Below are 22,681 nucleotides of genomic sequence, written 5' to 3'. Positions count from 1 at the left end.
GGAAATTGTTTGGACAGGGCCAAAATACCGAGGGTTCCCACACCTGTACGGCCGTCTTCACGCAGGGCTTTATTAGCACCCAAAATCCACGGCCCCAAGGGTGAGCCACTAGCTTCGACGGCTTTGACAGCACTTTCGATCAACCCATGAAGAGAAGTGATTAGTCATGGTGAGGACTATGTAGAACCTCCATATTCAGGGGCAGTATACCCCTGGATGCTAATCGCTGGGGTGAGGCAGGCTGGCAGCAGAGCCTGTTGGCTGCATCTTCAACTTCTGGGCTTCCTGGAGCTATCTGGCTGAGCTAAACAACAACAAATATTTATATGCTACTTTTCAACAAAAGTTTCCAAAGTGGTTTACACAGAGAAATACTAAATAAACAAACATAGACAGATAGATAGATAGATCCTTGTCTCCAAAGGGCTCACAATCTAAAAAGAAGCGTAAGATAGACACCGGAAAGAGTCACTAGAGATATACTGTGCTGGGGCTGGATAGGGCCAGTTGCTCTCCCCCTGCTAAATAAAGAGAATCACCATGTTTAAAAGGTGCCTCATTGCCCAGTTATCAGGCGTTGCAGTTGAGAACAGGATGCTGGAATAGATAGACATAGGATGCTGCTGCCTACTGAGTCAGACCATTTGGCCCATCTAGGTCAGGGGTGTCTACACTGACTAGCAGCAGCTTGCCGAGGTTTTGAGACAGGAGTCTTTCCCAGCCCCACTTGCCAGGGATTGACCCTGACTTTCCCCATGCAGCGCAGATGCTTTGCTACTCAGCTATGTCAGGCCCATCTTCTTTGGGGTCTACCTCTCAGGAATGTTTTTCTATCCAGTTTCGGTATAGTGTGATGTCGCTTGACTCTGTCGGCGTTTATTGTAAGGAACCTTACAAAGAGCAGAGAGAGAGAGAGAGAGTTGGCACCTACCTGTGTCTTGTCTAAGCCGAGTTTTTGTTCTCGAAACCAGAGCCAGATTCCCCTCTTCTTAAGGGAACCGGATTATGGGAAATGCCCAGTGTTGAAACAGATTGGAGCAGCAATCCCCTAAAGGAAACACTGCTGATTTCTGGGCCGGCAGCCACGCGGGTGTGAACAGGCAGTCGTAATCCGATTATGAAACCCCTTTGTTTTGGAAGGGAGGCCAGGTCCATGACATCACCTTGCCCGAAATAGAAGCTAGGAGCCTTCTCTTCTTGCGGCTTATGCAAGAGGCTCCATTTCCAGGCGCAAACAGGTGTGGTAACCCTGATGGGCTGATTCTTACGTCAGGATCATAATTACAATCTGAGCTCTGATGCTCCACCATCTCAGAGAGTGTTGACTAGATGACTCAGAGGGGATTTCTGTGTTCCAAACTTGCATTGCACGTCTAGGCTGCTGGGTGGCCCATTGAAGAAAACATAAAGCGAAACTAGGTTTTATCAGCGAAACCATCCAGTAGTTAAAAGCCACAAGAGATATTCTGGATGTGGGGGCGGGGCTGGATAATAGTGTGAGTCTAATGTAGGTAGTTTTCTCTGGATGGCCAGAAAATGTGTAATGATTTGAGAACATTGGAAGGGGAAATTGGAGAGGGCATGGAAGGAAAATCCAGATAAAACCAGGAATGGACAGTTCTTAAAAATGGGGAGAAACTTGGAGAATGGGAAGCTGCATTATGCTGAGTCCATCTAGCTCAGTATCGTCAACACCAGGGATTCTCAACGTTGGGTCCCCAGATACTTTTGGACTTCAACTCCCATAATCCCTGGCCCCAGTGGCCTTTGGTTGGGAATTATGGGAGTTGAAGTCCAATAACATCTGGGGACCCAACGTTGAGAATCCCTGGTGTACACTGACTGGCAGCAGTTCTCCAAGCTTTCAGGCAGGAGTCTTTCCCAGCCGTACCTGGCAATGCTGTCGAGGATTTAACCTGGCACCTTCTGCATGTGAAGTCTCAGGAGGAGAAGAATCAGGAGAGAAAGCTGGGAATGAGTCCTGCAGAACACCAACTCACACCCTTCCTCCTAGCGTCTCACCCTGAGGTTTAACTTGTGGCTCAGGTTAAAGCCCAGCGAAGGAGGTTTAAAATTCTGATGAAACTTCAGGTCCACCCCTGAGTCCTCCTGGCAAATATATTCAGCTCACATACAACAGCCTTAATTGTGGGATGGCCTGCACTTCCACGTTTTGCCACTAGGTGGCAGCAGAAGCTAGGCACAAGTGTGCATGTGAGTTTTTTTGTGTGTGTGATGATTTATGTTTTCTTGGAGGAAAACTCTGGAAAGAAAGAATGACCGGGAGAAACTTCTTTGTATTTGCCCTCAAGCTCTTCTCGCCTTCCCACATCCTGTGCTCTATTAGTCCGATGCTGTAGCCTAGCCTAGATGTGACAGGCCTCCTTATTCCTAGGAAGGAGGGCTGCCTATTTCCTGCCCGGAGACTTTGCATACTACACAAGTTTCCATCGCCTGGGAGGAGTAGGGATCGCTATTTCCCCTTTTTCTTGGCTCAGCCTCTCAGAGGAATGTTTCCCCATTCAACCACAGTGTGGTCTCCATCTCTTGAAGACCACAGCTCTTCAAGAGATGAAGAAAACCGGTGGAAACCGGTGCAGCTTAACAATCATAGGAACAGAGGAAGCTGCCATCTACTGAGTCAGACCCTTGGTCTATCTAGCTCAGGATTGTCTTCACAGACTGGCAGCGGCTTCTCCAAGGTTGCAGGCAGGAATCTCTCTCAGCCCCATCTTGGAGCTGCTACCAGGGAGGGAACTTGGAACCTAGATGCTCTTCCCAGAGCGGCTCCATCCCCTGAGGGGAATCTCTTCCAGTGCTCACACTTCAAGTCTCCCATCCATATGCAACCAGGGCAGACCCTGCTTAGCTAAGGGGACCAGTCATGCTTGCTAGCACAAGACCAGCTCTCCTCTCCCATGCCATGGGGTGGGAGGTGGGGGGACAGCTCTGGCTTGAGGAAATTGTCTCACACCCCAAAGGGAGAAAAATCCACAATCTTTATCCTGTGCAAAACATGGGACTATGATGATTTATTGTTATGGCTTATGGAAATTATAACCGGTGCTTACAACAGTAAACGTATTCATTCCTTCCTAGGAAGCTAACAGGGACATTGAATGGAGCAGAAGGTGATTCTGCTCTATATACATTCTACATCGCACCATTACTGATAATTCCTGGCACTCAAGGGAAATGTAAAAAGTGGGTGCCAGATGGATCAAGGGTCTCACTCAGTAGAAGTTAGCTTTGAATCCTATCTTTCGGAGACGCAGTGGCAGAGCATCTGCTTCCCATCTAGAATGTGTGGTGGCATCTAGCTTAGCATTGTCTGCACTGAATGGCAGCCGCTCTCCAAGGTTCCAGGCAGGAGTCTCCCTCAGCCTTAGATGGAGATGCTGCCAGGGAGTGAACTGGGGACCTTCTGCATGCCAGAGTAGATGCTCTTCCACTGAGCTACGGCCTCGTTGCTTCGGAAGCTGCTGTCTACAGAGTCAGACTATTGCTCCATCTAGCTTAGTATAGACTACTCTGACTGGCAGCGTCTCTCCAAGGTTCCAGGCAGGAGTCTCTCCCAGCCCTACCTGGAGATGCCAGGGAGGGAACTTGGGGCCTTCTGCCTGCAAGCCTGCAGGTGATCTCCTCGGAGCGGCCCCTTCCCCTGACGGGAATATCTTACAGCGCTCACCTGTAGTCTCCCATTCAAATGCAAGCCAGGGCAGAGCCTGCTTAGCAAGGGGGGAAATTCATGCTCGCTGCCACCAGACCAGCCCTCCTCCCCCAAATGTAGTCAATAAAGAAATAAAGTCAGAAGAGCATCCCACTGTTTCTTCCGGAATTGCACATTCCTGGCCACCGTTAGCAAACAACCTGGTTGTGTCAAACTCAGCGGACCGCTTCTCCTTTTTGGAGCCCCAAGCCGAAAAGCATCGGAGGGGTGGTTTTTTGCATCGAACTGTGAGGAAGGCAAGGATGGACTCATGTAAGCATCCCAGAACAGCTCGCTCAATAAATGCAGTGGGGGCATAAGAATGCAGGAAGCTCCTCCTGTTGAGTCAGACCCTTGGTCCATCTTGCTCAGCATTGTCTTCCCAGGCTGGCAGCAGCTCTTCAAGGTTCCAGGCAGGAGTCTCTCCCAGCCCTACCTGGAGAAGCTTCCGGGATTGAACCTGGGGTCTTCTGCATGCCAGAGTAGATGCTCTTCCACTGAGCTACGGCCTCATTGCTTAGGAAGCCGCTGAGTCAGACTGTTGCTCCATCTAGCTTAGTTGAGTGTACTCTGACTGGCAGCATTTCTCCAAGGTTCCAGACAGGAGTCTCTCCCAGCCCTACGAGTGGAGATGCTGAAAGGGGTTGCAAGGGTACCTTTGGCGTGCAAAGCAGATGCTCTTCCACTAAGCGACGGCCCGATGCCCAAGGCAAAAATCTGCTGATATGCAATATATCTGAGAACCTTCAATATACACGGTTAGAGTATTGGACCAGGACTAGGAAGACCCAGGTTCGAATTCCGGCTCCGTTGTGCCCCTCACTGAGTGACCCTGGGTCGCTCACTTTCTGTCTCAGCCTAACCTACCTAGCAGGGTTGTTGGGAGGATAAATCATATGGGGTGTGGAGGGATCGCATATGCTTTGCTTCTCTCCCTGAAGGTGAATCGGGATAAGCAAGCAACCATAGCTCTAAACCGGCATGTAATTTATTTATTTCTGTCCTGTCCTGCTCTTCTGTTCTTTGCTGTGCTTTTCCTTTCCTGCAAATATGCCTGCTCACACGGCCACATGGGAAATGTAGTATTGCGGGGGACACAGTCGACCCTACAATACTCCCTTTCCCTCTCTGTACATCAGGCATTCTCACGCCTCTGCTAACTGAGCAAAGAGGCACCTCTTAAAGTGCATAGGAACCCAGGAAGCCGCCATATACTGAGTCAGACCCTTGGTCCATCTAGCTCAGTATTGTCGAACTAGACTGGCAGCGGCTTCTCCGAGGCTGCAGGCAGGAGTCTCTCCCAGCCAGGGAGAGAATCTGGAACCATCTGCCTGCAAACATGCAGATGCTCTTCCCATCCCCAAAGGGGAATATCTTACAGTGCTCACACATGTAGTCTCCCTTTCAAATGCAAACCAGGGGGGACCCTGCTTAGCAAGGGGAACAATTCATGCTTTCTAGCACAAGACCAATCCTCCAGAGGACTGCCCGGGAGAAAAACCTCCTGACTGGGGGACCCTGGAGGTCCTGAAGAGCTTATGGAGGTGCAACCAGGAACAAGAACCCTGGCCGGCCTCCTCGGGAGTAAGGGGCCTCCTCGGAAGCCAGGGAGCAACCAGCCCCAGCTGTGAGCAGGAGCCCGCTTCCCGCTCAAGACTCTGAGCCTTTATCAGCCTCACTCAGGGAAGGTGCTCTTGCTTTGCTTGTCTGGTTGCTGATTCTAGTCCTCTGGACGTTCCTCTGCCTCCTAGCCAGGCGAGCTGGCTACCTGAGCCTCCCTAGACCTCAGGCCTTGGGGCCTGTCCTTGCCAGTCCTCGGTTTCTGCTTCTAGGAGGGGTCCGACCCCTTGGAGAGGGCTGCCTGTGTGTTGGCATGAGGAGAGCTCAAAATACAAGCTCTCCCCCACTTGAAAAGTCTCCCTGCTCGCTGGGCAAAGAGGCACCTTTCTGAAGTAGCAATTCTCTTGTGTTTAGCAAGGGGAGAGCAACTGGCCCTATCCAACCCCAGCACAGCATGCCTCCAGTGGCTGTGGCTGGTGTCTGTCTTATGTTTCGTTTCTTTTCTTTTAGATTAAGAGCCCTTTGGGGACAGGGAGCCTATTTTAGTTTATTTAGTTATTTAGTTAGTTCTTTCGTTCTTTTGTTCTTTCGTTGTCACATGTTTATATACTGCTTTTCAACAAAAGTTCCCGAAGTGGTTTACAAATATTCAGATACCTGCATCTCAAATCTGACCCCTTGAGATGGGGGGGCATCCCTGCCCCATTGCTAAAAGGTTCCCCACTAGGCTTTCCCCTGTAGACTTGGGAAAGTATATTCTCCCATTCCAAGTCTTTCAGTTATTCTTCACCTAGGGGGGATGAAAAGATTTTTGGAGAATTATTCTCCAAACCCCCCAATTCTTACCTCTTGAGGGTTTTTTTTTTCTTTCCCTGAAACATGAATAATTTGAATTTATATCTCTCCATAGATGGTTCCTGGGTTTTTTTTCACTCAGGGATTTTAACTCTCATCTCCTCCGGAATGGAGAGAGTGTGTTCATATATCAGCCAGATTTATTCCGAAGTCCCTATGAGCTATCGAGGAGTACTTCACACACAATTTGGGGGTTTTATTGTGTGTTAGAGTATAGCCCAGTTTATACCCAGAGTTTTTAAAAAAATCCAGTTTTTGTGTCGGCTTTGTGGGGCAACTTCAAACTCACAGTAAACTCTCAGTAAACCCTGCTTAGAGTCTCTTTCATGATCAAAATAACATTTTGAGAAGAGCAGAGAAGGAAAGTCTGGACTTTCGGAGTCTGGAAGCATAGATTCTGGACTTGCTTCATTTGCAAATCCAAGATCCAGGCACCTATAATGCCTGCTTTTAGCAGCACAAAAAGGGTCCTTAGGCATTTCTGTTCTGGTGCAGTGGAGGCAGAGAGAGATTATCAGAGCGGCCAAATCTTGCAACGTGTTTGAAGGATATACTTTGGCAGCATACAAAGAAAGATTTTAGGCATTATAGAGGCTAATCCAAGCCTCCCTACTTTAATTCATCTCAGTGTAAAGATCAGTTTAGTCCAGGACTATCCGCTCTCGCTCTTCTCTCTTTTCTTTTCTTCTTAGATCGTAAGGACTTTGAAATAAGCCTGTTAGGGTCCCATTTCGTATTCCGGGAAATGCCATTGCTGGAAACGATAGCGTCAGAATCATTCAGTGGATGTTCAGTGAATACTTTTGAGCTCAGCAGATACTGAGATGCACAGTTTCTTATCACATATCCTCCCTCTGAGAAGCTTTGGAGAATATTTTAGGGGGCACATTCACCCCAAGTCCAAAAGGCCTACCAAAGGGAAAGGGGGTAAAAGATGGCGGGAAGAGCTCAGGAGTACCTGGAACACAGCGGAACATAGGAAGCTGCCATATACTGAGTCAGACCCTTGGTCCATCTAGCTCAGTATTGCCTACACAGACTGGCAGCGGCTTCTCCAAGGCTGAAGGCAGGGGTCTCTCTCAGCGCTGTATTAGAGATGCTGCCAGGGAGGGAACTTAGAACCTCCTGCTCTCCCCACAGCAGCTCCATCCCCTAAAGCGAATACCTTACAGTGCGTACACATGTGGTCTCCCTTTCAAATGCAAACCAGGGTGGACCCTGCTCAGCAAAGAGGACATTTCATGCTTGCTACCACAAGGCCACCTAATGGTGCAGTGGGGAAATGACTTGATTAGCCTGGGGGAAGAAAGCCCAACCTTGGCTTTGAGTCACGCTTGTGCAGAATTCAGCTGCCGGTCCTAAAAATTACACCCTTCACTCACATGGACTTTTTCTGAGCATTCCTGTTAAACTTTCACAAATGCCGCTGAAGGTTTTCAAGCGTTTATGCTGAATATTGGGAAAGTTCATGGCGGGGGGGGGGGCAAACAGAATGGTGAGGGCTCATACATCACAGCTAGGGGCAGCATCCAGGAAATGGAAAAGGCAAGAGAATCCACCCCCAGATAAAATACTCACAATAAAAAGTGCTTTTTTCCGGTGGTGGTCAATCAGTCCCCTCATTCAACCAAGCCAGAGACAGTCTCTCTAAGTCAAAGCCGGAATCCAAGAACAAGCATGGGTTCTCATGACACTAGTCCTTTTGAAGGTGATCTTCCAGAATCGGAGGCTGAACCAGAACTGCAAAGGTGGTGATTTTGAAAGCCACCAGGTCACTCCATTTACTTTGTGTGTTTTGTGTGTGTGTGATTGGTTACTTTAGGTCACCTGTATAGATTGGCATGCCAGTGTTTTAAGTGGAATGCTTTCTTCAGCTCATTTCAAAGTTGCTTGTTTTCATTTACTATTTTTTCAAGGCAAATCCAATCAAACCTCTGTTCCCATCCTATACATCCCAATAAACCACACACAATGCAGTCTATATCAGTCTGAATTAGTACCAAAACTTATTCACTTCCTAAACAAAATGTTTCCTGGATGATCTTTCAATTTTCTTATTTATTTCCACAAACTGAAGTAAAGAGAGCCTTAATAATTTCACAGTGCACTTTATACACTACAGCACAGAATTTAGAAACATGAAAAGTTATATATACATTCTGGTAGGAGAGAAGATATGATGCATAAAATTCCCCTGACCTCCTTGATTCTTGAGATGAAAGAGGAGTTACCAATTTGCTATATAGATTAGTATAATACATACAATAAAGTAAAATATGCCCTATGGATTCTCCCTGTCCTGATCCACACAGGCATTTAGTAAATGATAAGGTATGTTTTTTTATACCACTGTCTTGTTTCTCTAGGTGGATAGATGAATATATTCAGATGGTTTTAGCTTACTTTCCATAAGGAAAGTAAACTCCTGAGATCACCCAGTTTTCTTTCTTTGTGTGTATATGTGTCCGTGGGTGTGTGTGGGTTTGTGTCTCTAACAACTTCACAATGTCAAGACCGATTTGAACCAAATTTGGTACCGTTGTAGGGACAGCCCAATGGCATACTTTGTGATGATGCCATCCACCCCAATTCAAGATGGCAGATGCATGAACGTTTGAAGCTCAAGTTAGCCCACTTAACTTGAGAGAGGAGCTAACCTACACTAGCAAACTTTAACTTGTGAACCGGCCTAACTGATCGGAACCAAATGTGGTACCATTGTAGGGTCACATAGGGATGCCTCAACAGCATCGTGTGTGGCGATGTCATCAACCGCAGTTCAAGATGGCAGACACATGAATATTTGAGGTGCAAGTGGGAACCGATTTTGACCAAATTTAGTGCAATTCTAGTGACACATAGAGAAACCTCAGTGGCGTAGTCTGTGATGATGTCATCCACCCCAATTCAATATGACAGTTGAATAAATGTTTGAGGCAGAAGTGAGCTATCTTGTGAAAATTAAAATTAATATTATCCATTTATTATAGTGAAAGGAAAGTAGGCAGATTAATACTTACCAGAACTTCTTGGTTTTTCCCCAAAAGCTACGTAGCAGTTTTTTAAGGGTAGAGTTCCAGGATGCATATCCTGTCTTTGTAACATCCATAAGTTTTTCTAACTCTGAAATTTCCAGCTAAATAAATTGCTCAAATCGGGATCCTACTGTTAAATAAACTTACATACATGTACCTGTAATAAATGCATCTTCTTTCCCTGTTTAGCCCTCAGTTTCTGCCTCAGTTTTTCAGATCCTTTTGGCGAAAATCCTGAAATTCCAGCGAGGGTTTTAATTACTCCTTGGTAGGAACCCTGAAACCGCCTGAAATTCGGAGAGCATCTCCACTGGGGAGAAACGTCTTGAACCAAAAGCGTGTGGAATTTCACTGCATGAAGAATACTCCCTCAAGCCTGTGGGCTTCTCGGAGGCATCTGATGGGCCACTGTGTGAAGCAGGATGACGGACTAGCTGGGCCTTCTTGGGCCTGATCCAGCAGAGCTTTTCTTAAGTTCTTAAGATCTTTAGACAGTCACAACCCTTTCTGCTGCTAAGGAGAAAAGGTGCCTAAAACCTAGCACAGTAACAGGTGCTCAGTAACCCATGGACCTCACAGATACACTGAAATGTTTTGTTGTGGGTCCATTCTGGTGCCTTCATGATGCCGTCAACCCCTTCCTTTGTTGATTTACTTAAGATAGGCAGCTCCCAAATGATCTCTCTTGAAATGCGGGGACCAGGTCGCAAATCTGAGTGAAAGCGAGATCAGCATTGTAGGCAAACACTTTTGTTTCAAACTCCTCTTCTGCAAAACTTCACGCCCCCGCCTCATGCCCCACGGCCATCCACCTGAATTGAGTGGTCTTTTTTTCTCTCTCTCTAAGCTGTGCTTGATCCTGTTAGGACGTGGTTTCAGAGCCTCACCTCTGCCTTCCAGGAAGGAATGTTTGCGTGTCAAATTCCAAATGGAGAGAAGCTTGGGCAACCAGTTGAGCAAGAAGGGGGTTAATGACCTCCTCCAGTTTGATGGATAGTCGGCAGATTCTTCTGAGGCCTTGCGTCAAGCAGCTTTGCGAGCTCTGGCAGGTTTCTTCAGAAGGGAGTCGGTTTCTCGAAGGAGCCGGGGATCAAAGTTGTTTTCACTTGTAGCGATTGCCCCTTCTGCGATCAACCCCATGAACTCCCCGCAGATGGTCCGCTGCAGATCAGGGCAGAGCATCCTGAGCTGGTGGACCAAGGGTCTGACTTGATATAAGAGAGCTTCCTCTGCTCCTGTGTCATTTGAAGGAAAGCCACTCTTTACATGCTCAGAGGGCTTTATGTGAGAAGCTCTTTAGCCCTCCTTTACACAGTGTCATGGTGGAGAAGGAGGCTTTAACTGTGCATTCTATTGAGAAAATTACCCAACCACCCTGTGAGGCAGTGTCTTCCACCTTAGGAGGAATTTGGGGTAGAGAACCAGGGTCAACCAGGAAGGAGGTGGAAAGGAGTGTCTTCCTTTTATGGGATTTTTCAGAGTCGTTGCTAGGCCTTCCAGGGCCCAGGCTCACAGTGCCTGGCTCAGGCCCGCATCCTCCACCATTTTGGTCATTAAAGCTTTTCAATAAATCCAACACTCAAATATCCCTGCCCTTTGCAATCAGGGTTCCTGCCCGCCCAACAAGGTCATCAGGGGGGGCCTTTGCTCCGTGTGCTGACATTGACAGAGGCTAGATTGCTGTGCATACGGGACGGGGCCTTCTCTGTTGTTGCCCCAGACTCAGGAATGCTCTTCCAGTGAATGTTCACTTACCCTTGGTCCATCTAGCTCAGGATTGCCTACACAGAATGGCAGAGGCTTCTCCAAAGTTGCAGGCAGGAATCTCTCAGCCCTATTGTGGAGATGCCAGGGAGGGAAATTGAAACAATCTGCATGCAGGCATGCATATGCTCTTCCCAGAGCAGCAGCATCCTCTAAGAAGAATATCTTCTTCTTCTACTACTACTACTACTAGGGGAAATGTTTATATACTGCTCTTCGACAAAAGTCATCAAAGTGGTTTACATAGAAAAACGAATACATCAATTAGATGGTCCCCTATCCCAAAAGGATTCACAGTCTAAAAAGAAATGCAAGGCAGACACCAGCAACAGCCACTGGAGGGATGCTGATCTGGGGTTGGATAGGTCCAGCTGCTCTCCCCCTGCTAAATAGAAGAATCACCACTTTCAACAGTGTCTCTTCACTCAGTTAACATTGAATCAATCCTGCGGATCCACCCTCCCATCCAAATTCAGACGTAACAGAGAGCTCCGTCTCTGCCATCAGCGAGATGGCAAAGAGGAGGGGGGACTGGCTGGGTTGACTGAAGGACAGCCCCAGCAGCCAATAGCAGCTAGCGCGAGGGAAGAACATCCTCCCTCAACTCTGGTAGCTGGAGAGTACCGTGCTCAGAAGCAACTGTCACCACAAAACTGGAGTGAAAATAAATACAAACTGAAGGTACAAATCAGAGTCTGGAGAGGGAAACCACGAGTCCATTTTCGCTCTGACCTGCGGTTTCATGCATTCAGACATAAATAAATTGTAACCAGACGTCCGTTCAGCTCTGGTTTTGCGTTAGGTGTGAATGCAGCCAGTGTAAACTGCTTTGGGAACTTTTGTAGTGGGTATGATTTTAAAAGGATTAACATCAGGGACCGAATTTGCTGGGTTGCTAAATACGCACCTGATCAGAAGACCATGACTTGTCACAAGAAGACGGGGGGAAAGCGGCCAAGATCCCCATTGGGACAGCATGTACAGAAAAACACCTTCCAGTTGCTTGAGCAAGAGATCGACACAGTGAACTATTTTGCTGGGAACAGGATTGGGCAGGTTTCCTGCTTCTGATGCCTTTAAAGAAGCTTTGGTTATCCCCCTTGATGCTCTTAGCTAAATTCTCTTTAAGAAGAAGGAGGAGGGCATGTCCAAGAAGGGAGCGATGTTTTGTGCCCACCTAGGGTGCACGGGGACCTTGACCCACCCCAGGCTGAAGAGATGATCACCAGGAGTCTACTCAAGAGTTCAAGTTGCTTTATTGAGGTACACCCATCTCCCAAATTAAGCTCATTTAGATTTAATTTTTAAAAGCAATTTAGAGATTAACATAACACAATCACACTAAAGTAACACATTTTAGTGAAATTTGTGCCACGAATGAAGCAAGGATTAGATCAAAACCATTCCCAGATTACGGATAAGGAAATGAAACAAGCGTTTTATTAAACTTCCAATTGGCTCTTTCTTGTCTGATGTTGGCCCTAACCCAAGGAGGAGAGGACGTTTGAGATCTGGACGGGTCCACAAAATACAGTGGCTTCTCTCTGAGTGCTCAGGGGTTATGACTGTCTCCATCCCCACCTTCACACTGGCATTTCTCAAACATAGTGATCATAACCTCTCTGAGCAGAACAGTGAACTCCTCAAAGCTGATACGCTGATCACAGTTCTGGTCCAACCTTTTAAACAGCTCATCAAATTCCTTTGGGTCCTCTGGGCACTGTGATGGAAAAAGAATTTGAAACAGATGACGGTTATCAGGAATATTATGCGATCCAGCTGCCCCCTCCACTATACAAAGCTGCGAAACTCCTACTCATTCCTTAAGGTTCGCTAGCAGGGTCCCCACCCACTGACACACACACCACTACATTTGTGCACAGCGGATCTCTCTCCTCTGCCTGGTAAATCTGGTGGGGAGCAGCTCCAAAGCCATTCCATACCACAACTCTGTTTATCTTAGGACCAGGCCTAGGGTGGACTAGAAGACCTCAAGGTCCCTTCCAAAATGACGATTCTATGATTTAACATGTAAATCAGTACTTAGCAGCTCCAAACCCAACTTCAGAAGATGCCATGAATAGTATGCAATCACGTGGCACAAGGGAATTCAAGTATGTTCTTTTTCTTGAGAACATATGATCCCTCCATGCCCTAACACACAGACCTAATCAATAACATTTATTTATCAATCATATTTTGATACCACCTGATATATACATCTCTAGACAATAAACAGTACACATCTACAATTTAAATTGTAGCAGCTGGAGACAGGGAACTGGAGATCAGCAAGATGCCTTCTGCTGAGTCAGACCCTTGGACCATCACGTTCAGTGTTGTCTACACTGACTGGCAGCAGCTCTCCTTCATTTCAGGCAGGCATCTCTCCCTGTTCAAGTGGCGATATCAGGGAGGGAACTCTGGACCTCCTGCATGCAAACAGATGCTACGGCTCCATCTCCAGCACAGGGAGATGCCTTATATCAAGCCAGACCTTTCATCCATCTAACTCAACATCATCTACACTGACGGGCAGCAGCTTTCCAAGGTTTCAGGCATCAGCCTTTCCTAGCCATACCTGAGGATGCTGCCAGGGATTGAACCCCGGACATTTTGCATGCCATACAGGAGAGCCCCCACTGAGCTATGCCCCCATCCCCAAGCTGAGGCCCGTGGGTCTTGAACCCACATCCAGGACACCTCTCCACATGCACCCTACCCCCTGAGCCAATTGGTTCTCCTGAACCCCAAATGATGCCAATTCTAGCAATGCACAAAACTTTTTATCTCGCCCAAAATCTCCCCCAAATTGAAAGCAAACCACAGCAGTTGTAGGGCCAAAGCAGAACTGCGACATTTTTCATAAATGCAGAGTAGGCAACCGAAAATAGACCTCCCACCCATCATCTTTCCCTTCAGCTCCAGAGGAAGGAAGCCAGCTCTGTCAAAGAAGGGACCATTCCGTAGCCCTCACCTTCAGATAGTTGGGAAGCTGCTCATCCAGCAGTTTCCTCAGTCCATCCCTGCTGAGTGAGTCAGAATTGCACCGGCTGGACGTGTCAGAATTTCCCTGGCTGAGAGATTCAAATCTACGCACTTTGATGGTAAACATGGGGAAAAGGTTGAGTATATCTTGAAGAGCCTGTTCGATTGAAACTGGAGGCTCCATCTTGAGAGGGCTTTTGACCTAAGAAGACAACCACCCATTCAGTCAGTGGGGAAGGGGGAGTTCTCTCTGAGAATGGTGTCCCCTCCCGAACAAGAAGCATGTCTACCTCCGGTTGATAATAGACCCACGAAACAATGGAAGAGGAGAATCATTTGCAAGAGAGCCAGAGGAAGTGTGATAAAGTTGTGGTCAGAGAGAGAGAGCTGGAAGCATTCTGGGAGGGAGGAGCAGGAGGAGGAAGTTGGAAGTCACTCCATGGGAGTTTCTGAGCACATTCTCTCCATAGGGGGGTCATACAGAGGTGCACCTAGGTAATTTTGGAGCCTGGACCTAAAGGCCTTTGGAGGGTCCCCCCACCCCTGCAAATTAAGCATCATCATACTCTGCCGGGCAACCACACCATCTGGGACAGACTAATGACGATTTGAGGGAGCCCAGGGGCTGTGGACTCCCTGGACTTGGGCCCCATGGTCCAGGGGTAAGAGCACCTCTGGGGTCAAAGAGGCAGAAAGAAACAGGAAAGAGAAGGAGACCCTAACTATCTATCTCTACTCCCAGTGCCTCTAGTGGTCATTAGGGTTAGTGGTGCAAAAGGTCAATGCCATCTGGATCTCCAACCAGAATAAAGCCAAGAGACCATAGAAGAGGACAATCATTTGCAAAAGAGACAAAGGAAACGTGATAATATTACTGGGTACGAATGCTGCGCTTGTCTTCAAATATTTGGTGTGTGCAGAGATTTTGGTTGACCCGTCTCCCCCTCTGGTGCCTTCAATGTATGTCCCTTAGGGCCCCTCCAGCCATTCAGGGGGCTGAAGCCACCATCTGAGAGTCTTCACAACCATCCAGCATCTGAGGTCTAAAGCAAAAGCTTAACTCCACAAAATATTATGAGGAAAAAACCTCACCCAATTCTCGGACTCACCTCAGTCAAAGAACAATGAGAACGCAGCGCTTGGCCAAGTTGTGTTGGAGATCCTGGCAGCTGTGCTCTCTTTTATACTCCTCATCGGATTCTCCAGCCCCTCCATGGAGTGGTGAAATCGGCACTCGTGCCAAATCCCGTTCCCAATAAACTAGTTCACTGTGTCTATTTGTGCTCATGAGATTAAGAGGTGTTCTTCCATATAGGCCATCCCAGTGGTGTTGTTTTCTTCTTCTTTCCTCAACTTGTGACAAGTTATCGTCTCCTGATCCAGAGCACCAGAGCAAACCTGCAAATTGGGTCCTTCATGTTCCTTCTTTTAAATACACACACGTAAACACAAATCCAAAGACTGGAAGGAGTTGGCAAAAGCGGAGGTGAGCCTCATCTTTCCTGAAAGCAACATGAATCATTGTGAAATAGTTCCATTTTTATGCCAGTGGTGGATAGCCCTGAGTTTCACTATCCTTTCTTCTCTTGGACCCCTGCTAATGCACTAAAGTAACTCTCAACTGACAAAACAGGAGGATGTACTCAGGATACCTTAACATTTAAGGAATCAAAGGGAAAGGAGGCCTGCCTGTGCCTGTGTTTTCACGACCATCAATTTCCCGGTAGGAGGCAGTCAACCCAGCTATTCGGGCTCATGTGGAAACATGGGATTCCCTCCAACCCAGCTTCTTCAAACTTGGGTAACCCAGAATTTCTCTCCTGCTATTGACCCATGTAGGAGGGAAAGATTCTTCTCCTATATTTCATCCCAGTCTTTTGGGCTCACGCAGCCATTTTACTCAGCAGAACACTGCTTCCAACCGCCCATCCCTGAACAACTACCATAGAGTTCTATGGCCAGAGTGGTCAACGGGACAGCCACTGCCTTCACGAGGTTTCCTATGCCTCTTGAGGTGCATTGCATGCTGAGAATGCAGGGATATGTTTGGAGGAACATCCACAGTAGGCTATAAGCTCCCAGTTTTAATGAAGCTCACAGCCAGTGTTATGAACCCCATATATCAGAACCAGAGGTACCAACTCAGAAGTATGGTGAAATATAGGCCTGTGTCTGATTTCAGTTTATTAAGAAATGATACCTGAACTCAAGGTGAACTAGGATGTTGCTCCCCCTGCTCTGGAGCAGGAGGAATCCAGCATTGTGTTGTTAAAATGGATATGCAAGGAAACACAATAAAGCCAGGTCTGAATGCTGAATGCTGTAATCCATATGCTAATACCACTGGCTACCAAGTGTCTGTGGAAGGAGCCAGGGGGCTGACCCCCCCCCCCTTTTCTGTAGTGTTAAATCCTTGTCAGGAATTTGAATTGTTCCCCATGGAAGTTCAACCTATCCAAATGCATACAGAGATCCCTCTGTAAATTTTAATTCTCACCTCACCAATGCTACAAATCTCACACACACACCTTTTCATGTATACTTTCATGTATATTCTCTTGTTTTCAATTAAACACTGGGTAGAGGTACACAAGCTGTCTCACACAGAATATCCTGAATCCCCTTACTAACTGCTGACTTTTTAACACCTTCTGGGGGCCAGACTGCCAAGATGTAATTTGTAGCATCTTAGATGCAGATTTGCTGTGGGCAATGTCCCCCTCCCTCCCTTCCTGAAGCGCACAGAGTTTGCAGAAGATGAGATTCAGAGATCTCTCTGGACTGGCCGATATCCTGAATAATTAAGATTTTGTTCAGAAGGTAACAGCTTTGTCACCTTCTTGGACACACAGGAAAAGAGGAGATCTTTGAATAGATTCTATTCAAGGATCAAAGAGAAAATCACTCTAAGAACGAGGCTTTTGAGACAGAGAGTTCAGCAATCTTTTGCTACAGCAAAAGCTGCTCACGAGAATCCCGGGGTTTTGCTGCTAAGCCGCGGGGCAAAGCAGGAACTCTGCCATGGTCAGAGGCTGTCTGTGACTTCTACTGCGCAGTGAGAAAGTCAAGACTCCCCAAGCCATGAGGCTCCGGCTATCAGCCATGATCTGGGCACTGCAACAACTCCTGTCTCCGCCAAGCGCCTCACCCCTTCAGCTGAAGTGATTCTTCTCTCTCAAGCCTCCGTTCTTGGTAAATATGCTGCTCCTACAAGCTTGGAATCTCCTCCATCCTTTTACTGCTCCCTTCTCCTTCTCCCCTTCCTTTCCTATACTAACTCCCCAAAACCATGCCAGCCCGCAGCCTTCATCCCTCCCCCTTTCTTTTCTGCCTGTATTTTGAATTTGGACTCTAGGAAGATTTAATTACACACACATAAGGTAGTGAGGCACACGGGTGAATATTGGTGCTGGTTAGGAAATACTGTTAGCAATATTGATAGAGTGTTCTGCTTTCTGCTTGCTAGATGATGTTGTTATACTCAATAAAGCCCATTGAATCTTGAGGACTGGTTTTGATTTCCTTTCTTCTTTGCATCCAGATCAAACGTGGTCACTAATATAAAAGAACTTGGTCCAGACCTATTTTGTATACTAGCTAATGAGCATGTTAGTATATAGATCAGGCCTGGTCTGTAACACCAGCACCTTGGTCATCTCTGAGTGGCTTGTGCCAATGCAAACAGAGATTCCGCTCATGTGGGGGTCATGAGGTAGGTGCAATCCTGCCCTTCTAATCCCCCCTCACTGCCCCCCCACCATTTGTCAAAAACAACCATTTGGTTCCTCATCCGAGGTTGGTAATGTAAATCAACCCTGCTAACTGGGCAAAGAGACACGTTTTAAAGTGGTGATTCTCTTATATTTAGCAGAGGGAGAGCAACTGGCCCTCTCCATCCCCAACACATCATCTCTCCAGTGGCTGTTGCTGGTTGAAGAGCAGGATATCAATATTTGTTGGGGTAGTAATAATAAGAAAGCATATCACACTCCTTTGTGTCAAGAGGATGCCTATGGTGATCATTTATGCAATAGGCGCTGCATAAATTAAGGACTTACACCTAGTTACCACCTGTCTTTCTGAGCCCCGGAGCCAGACGAATGGTGACATCTTTCCTGTGCTGGTTTGCTTTTGAAAAAGAGGTAAGGAAACTACCTGGGTTATTCTGGGTGTTCTGCCTCTGACCCCAGAACTGATGGCCATGTGAACACGAGCATGGGCAGGCCTCAAATGGAGTCTCAGGACCCGGAGGGGGCTTCTGGTCTCTGTCCTTGACAATGCATGTGGTCTAAGCCTCTTTCTCCATCAAAAGAAACTGTTGAAGAGTGTCCAGCACTGGGGCAGGTGGGAGTTATTCACATCTGGCTTCATACTGTGGGATAAATGTTGAGCGAAGCCACATCGAATTGCACTCGCAGCGTGAGGAAAGCAGCCCCTCCGCTCTGCTAACAGGTTTTCTTTTCGTGCAGGTTCACGATGCATGCCTCTGTGTTTTCCTTCAAGCCAATTTGGGGGCAGAGAGAGAGCGTGCACTGCTAGGCTAGGAACACAATCAATGTTGCCTTCAAAACCTCATATCCTAGACTGGGAGCATTTGTATACCCTGACAGATTTCGTCCCTCTTTTCCAACACTTACATGGTGTTTTAACTAGCAAAAACCTTAAGCAAGCAGGCTAATATTGTCCATAAAGTCAGCTTGAGCGAGCACAGAGATTTTACTTTTCTAACTAGAACTTAAAGAGTTTGCTTCCTGCAGCTAGGCAAGCCTGCTCAATTTGCATTTCTAAAGAACTATATCTGCATTCTTAAAGAGTGTATCCCTCTTATCATGTTAAGGATTCTACTTCAGTGTCTCTCCCTATTTGCTCTATCTTCAGAAAAACTCCCTTAAAACAGCATTTTAAATACCGAGAAACACATCCAGATAAGCTAGAATTCAGAAGACAACTCCCGGTTTGTGTGTGGAGTGCTTCCAAGGCTCTCGAATGGACTTTGGGGTATGTTTGGAAAGTATGTGAATGTACACACTCTTTTCCGGAGGAGATTCGGGGTAACAGCCCTGTCTGTGAAAGCTCCTGGTGGGGTACGTCAGACCCAGAAGTGCTCGCACAAAGCCCTCTGAGCATGTGAAAAATACTCCTTCCAATGTTTCCATGGCAGTCTAGCAATTAATCCTGCAGATGTTATGACTGTTGTGAAGGTTTTTTTGCTTCTAGCTGCCTTGAGAGACGTTATGAATTACAGGATAGAAATATGATTGATTGGAATGACTGTAATCATACCTTAACAGTGTTGTGGGGTGGGGGCGTGGGGGTGGGGGGTCTTTAAAAAGAGGAACATCAAGGACCCAGTTTTCTGGATTGCTAAGATGGGGGGAGAAGTGGCCAAGAATCCCATTGGGACAGCATGTACAGAAACACAACTTCCAATTGCTTGAGCAAGAAATCGACACAGTGAAGTATTTTGCTGGGAACATGATTGGGCAGGTTTCCTGCTTCTGGTGCCTTTAAAGAAGCTTTGGTTATCCCCCTTGATGCTCTTAGCTAAACTCTCTTTTAACCACCCCCCTCCGATCATCCCCTAGCTTTTTTCCAGACAGAGTTGGTGTTCCTTTCTGTCCTCATCATTTGGGCTGGCCTTCCCATTCCTGGAGGAATCCATCTTTCCCTTTACAGCTTCCTTGACTTTACTTGTTAGCCATGCTGGCAAGATACTCTACGGCCTCCACTTCTTTTTCTTAAAAACGGGAAAGAAGAAGGAGGAGGGCATGTCCAAGAAGGGAGCAAGGTTTTGTGCCCCACATCAGATGCAGAGGGACCTTGACCCACACCAGGCTGAAGAGATGATCACCAGGAGTAAATGAGTATTCATATTTTACAGCTCCAAACCCAAATTCAGGAGATGCCATGTATAGTATACAATTATGTGGCACAGGTGAATTCAAATGTGTTCCTTTTCTTGAGAACATATGCCCCCCTCCAGGTCCTAATGCACAGATCTATCTACCTATCTATCTATCTATCATCTTTATACCACCTGATATATACATCTCTAGACAATAAACAGTACACCTCTACAATTTAAATTGTAGCAACTGGAGACAGGGAACTGGAGATCAGCGAGATGCCTTCTGCTGAGTCAGACCCTTGGACCATCTAGCTCAGTGTTGTCTACACTGACCGGCAGCAGCTCTCCAGCATTTCAGGCAGGCGTCCTTCTCCATTCAAGTGGCGATATCAGGGAGGGAACTCTGGACCTCCTGCATGCAAACAGATGCTACGGCCCCATCTCCAACATAGGAAGCTGCCTTATATCAAACCAGGCCTTTCATCCATCTAGCTCAGCATTGTCCACACTGACTGTCAGCAGCTTTCCAAGGTTTCAGGCATCAGCCTTTCCTAGCCCTACCTGAGGATGCTGCCGGCGATTGAACCTGGGACATTTCACATGCCAAACAGAAGAGGCACCTCTGAGCTATGCCCCCATCCCGAAAGTGAGGCCCGTGGGTCTTGAACCCACAGCCCGGACACCTCTCCACATGCACCCTACCCACTAAGCCACTCAGCTCTCCTGAACCCCGAATGGTGCCAGTTCTGGCAATGTACACAACATTTTATCTCGCCGAAAATCTCCCCCAAAGTGAATGCAAACCACAGCAGTTGTAGGGTCAAAGCAGCACTGTGACATTTTTCATGAATGCAGAGCAGGCAGCCGAAAATGGACCTCGCACCCATCATCTTTCCCTTCTGCTCCAGATTTCCTGAGGAAGGAAGCCAGCTCTATTAAAGAAGGGACCATTCCGTAGCCCTCACCTTCAGATAGTTGGGAAGCTGCTCATCCAGCAGTTTCCTCAGTCCGTCCCTGCTGAGTGAGTCAGAATTGCACCGGCTGCGCGTGTCAGAATTGAGCTGGGGGGGAGTGTCAATGCCAGTCACTCCAACTACATACTGGAGATAAATACGGAGTATACCTTGAAGATAGGGTACAAATGAAACTGGAGGGTCCATCTTGAGAGGGCTTCCGACCTAAGAAGACAACAACCCATTCAGTCAGTGGGGAAGGGGGAGTTCTCTCTGAGAATGGTGTCCCCTCCCGAACAAGAAGCATGTCTATCTCCGGCTGAGAATGGACCCAGGAAACCATGGAAGAGGAGAATCATTTGCAAGAGAGCCAGAGGAAGTGTGATAAAATGGTGCTCAGAGAGAGAGTTAGAAGCATTCTGGGAGGGAGCAGGAGGAGGAGGAGGAAGTCCGACGTCACTTCCTGGAAGTTCCTGAGCACATTGTCTCCATAGAGGGGTCATACAGACGTGCACCTAGGTAATATTGGAGCCTGGACCCAAATGTCTTTGGAGCTCCCCCCCTACCCCCGCAAATTAAGCATCATCATACTCCGCCGGACAACCACACCATCTGAGACAGAGTAATGATGATTTGGGGGCCTCCAGGGGCTGTGGACTCCCTGGACTTCGGCACCAAGGTCCAGGGATAAGGGCAATTCTGGGGTCAAAGAGGCAGAGAAAAACAGGAAGGAGAAGGAGACCCCAACTATCTATCTCTACAACCCAGTGCCTCTAGTGGACATTAGGGTTACTGATGCAAAAGGTCAATGGCATCTGCAGCTGGATCTCCAACCAGAATAGACCCAAGAGACCATGGAAGAGGACAATCGTTTGCAAGAGAGACAAAGGAAGCGTGATAAAATCACTGGGTACGAATGCTGCACTTGTCTTCAAATATTTGGTGTGTGCAGAGATTTTGGTTGACCCGTCTCCAGGCCCCTCTGGTGCCTTCAGTGTTTGTCCCTTAGGGCCCCTCCGGCCATTCATGGGGCTGAAGCCACCATCTAAGAGTCCTCACAACCATCCAGTATCTGAGGTCTAAAGCAAAAGCTTAACTCCACAAAATATCATGAGGAAAAAACCACACCCAAGACTTGGACTCACCTCAGTCGAAGAAAAACGAGAATGCAGCGCTTGGCCAAGTTGTGTTGGAGATCCTGGCGGGTGTTCTCTCTCTCTTATATTCCTCATTTGGATTCTCCAGCCCCTCCCTGGAATGGGGAAATTGGCCCTCCTGCCAAATCCCGTTCCCAATAAACTAGTTCACTGCGTCTATTTGTGCTCACAAGTTTGGGAGGCGTTCTTCCGTATATGACAGGCCAATTAGCCTTTTGAATATAATAAGTAAATTGTACGCCAAACATCTGTGTGTAAAACTTTGATCTTGGATGGAGCAGGAGCATATAATCCATGATGAGCAAGCAGGTTTTAGACCGAATAGATCGGTTATGGACCATTGCTTAATTTTACAACAACTTGTGGACAAACAAGTTAGGGTCCATAAAAGACCACTGTTTGCCGCTTTCGTGGATCTTAAAATGGCCTTTGATTCAATTTCAAGGAGTTTACTATGGACTAAATTGGCTAGTACATCTATAGATCAAAGGCTTTTATTATTGCTCATCAAGCTCCATGAGAACTCCTCTTTAAGAGTACGTTTAGACACTGCCGGCAATTTCACCAATTCAATTCCAACAGAGAAAGGTGTGCGGCAAGGGTGTGTGTTGGCCCCTTATTTATTCAATCTTTACATTAACAATCTGATTAAACGGCTGCAAAATGTTGATATCCACGCACCTAAATTAGCCAACAAAAAGATCCCGATCCTGATGTACGCGGATGACGCGGTTATTTTATCTCAAACCAGGGTCGGGCTCAAAAGAGCTTTAGACGTTCTAACATCATATTGCCAAGAGGAATACTTGAAG

Source organism: Hemicordylus capensis, chromosome 14, assembly GCF_027244095.1.
Source record: "Hemicordylus capensis ecotype Gifberg chromosome 14, rHemCap1.1.pri, whole genome shotgun sequence".
In the NCBI taxonomy this organism is placed as follows: Eukaryota; Metazoa; Chordata; class Lepidosauria; order Squamata; family Cordylidae; genus Hemicordylus; species Hemicordylus capensis.
The sequence above is the reverse complement of the archived record's forward strand: the minus strand, read 5'-3'. Positions refer to the sequence as shown.